This window comes from Colobus angolensis, unplaced genomic scaffold, assembly GCF_000951035.1.
Source record: "Colobus angolensis palliatus isolate OR3802 unplaced genomic scaffold, Cang.pa_1.0 Scaffold437, whole genome shotgun sequence".
Taxonomy (NCBI): Eukaryota; Metazoa; Chordata; class Mammalia; order Primates; family Cercopithecidae; genus Colobus; species Colobus angolensis.
Window position 1 is genome coordinate 330992 of NW_012117788.1, and position 1790 is coordinate 332781.

The following is a 1790-nucleotide window of genomic DNA, read 5'->3' on the forward strand; positions in this document are numbered from 1 at the left end:
CCGCCTCCGAGAAGCCGGGGACGCCGAGGCCGCCGTGGCTCCCCGAGGGGAGCGAGAGGTGGGGCCGCAGGACCGGTGCCTGGTGCCTCCGCCGACTGGGCACGGGTGGGAGGAGGAGGGGCGGGTGCTGGTCTGGACTCCGGGGACCGAGGGAAACGTGGCCACCACCCAGACGCCCGACGGTGTGGCTTTCAGCAGAGGCGAAGCAGAGGCCGGTTTGGGCCGCGCCCGAGGCTTTAGCCTCAGAGCCTTTCGTCGCCAACAGCAACGACCCGACTCCCCACTTGGCGAAACCAGGAGACGCGGTATTCGTCGGGAGCCCCGGGACACTGACCTCAGACAAGCTTCTTTTCCGGTTGAGATTTGAAGACCTTTGTTCCCAACCTGAACCACATCTCCGAGAGGCCCTGGGGAAGTCGCGCAGCCCCACGGTGAACCCCAGCTTCTCCCAGACCGGGCTGGGAAGGCTGTTTGAAGACAGCAGGTGTTTGAGGGTTCCGAAAAAGAATGTTACAAAGAAAAGAAAGGTATTCAGTCTTAGAGTTGAAAAGATCCGCAAGATAAGCCAGGCGCCGTGGCTCACGGCTGTAGTCCCAGCACTTTGGGAGGCTGAGGGGAGAGGATCTCTTGATCTCTGGAGGTCAAGGCTGCAGTGAGCCGTGACTGCGTCATTGCACTCCAGCCTGGGCAACAGAACAAGACCCTGTCAAAAAAAAAAAATAAATAAATAAATCAGTATTCCAGTCCTCTGCTTTCAGGCAGGTAAAGCATTATTATCTTATTTAAATTAGATAAAGTATCAAGGGGCAGAATGAACTGCCCAGAGTCATTCAGTAGGTTATACTGCAGTTTTCTTTTCCATTATCTCTTCTGGGAAAAGTGGTCAGGAGACTATGGGAAAAGTGAAGGGTCAAAGTGTTCCTGGACATTTTTAAATCAAATGAATATCACACAAGTACTGTTCCAAGACAGAGGTGCTCACAGAATTGAGAGCTATGTGTCCCTTCTCTCTGTTCTCACCTCAGTTGGATATTCAACAGTTTCTACAGGGCTGTTCCTAATTAGCCTCCCCAGCTCCAAGCTTCCCATCTCATCCTCTCCACTACCACCAGGTGGTCTTCATAAAAAGCCAGGCATGGTGACACACACCTGTGTCCCTAACTTACTAGGGAGGCTGAGGCAGGAGGAGTGTAAGGCTGGAGTGAACCAGAATCATGCCACTGCACTCCAGCCTGGGTGACAGAGCAAGACCTTGTCTCAAAAAATAAATAAATAAAAATCTCGCATGTATTTACACACCTGCTCAAAAATATTTGCTGGCTTCCAATGCTTATTAAGATGCACACTGTAAATCCAGAATTCAAGGCCTTCCAGAACCGTTTCCAACTTTATGTGACCACATGAAACCTGCTCCAGCTAAAACGAGTTTATTCACTACCCTCCAACATATTTTCTTTTCTCGTTGGTCAACTTGTACCCTTTATCCAAGGTCCATTTCAGATTCTATAAAGCTTTCTTGGACCAGCCAAGTCCTGAGCAACTCCTTCCTTCTTGGAGCTTTAGTAGAACTTGCCATCTGTCTCACCATCTGATATGTTGGAACTTTACTTGGAGTGTGAGTCTTGCTTCCCCTTCCTCACTGTAAGGCTTCAAAAATGGGAGCTGCATTTCCAGTGGGTGGTACAATGTCCATTTAGCACTTAGGAAGGTTTGAGGATGGGGGTAGCACTTTGAGCAAACATCTCCCAGAACTTTCACTGTAGTTCTTTAGCAAAGGTGAATCCAAAGGA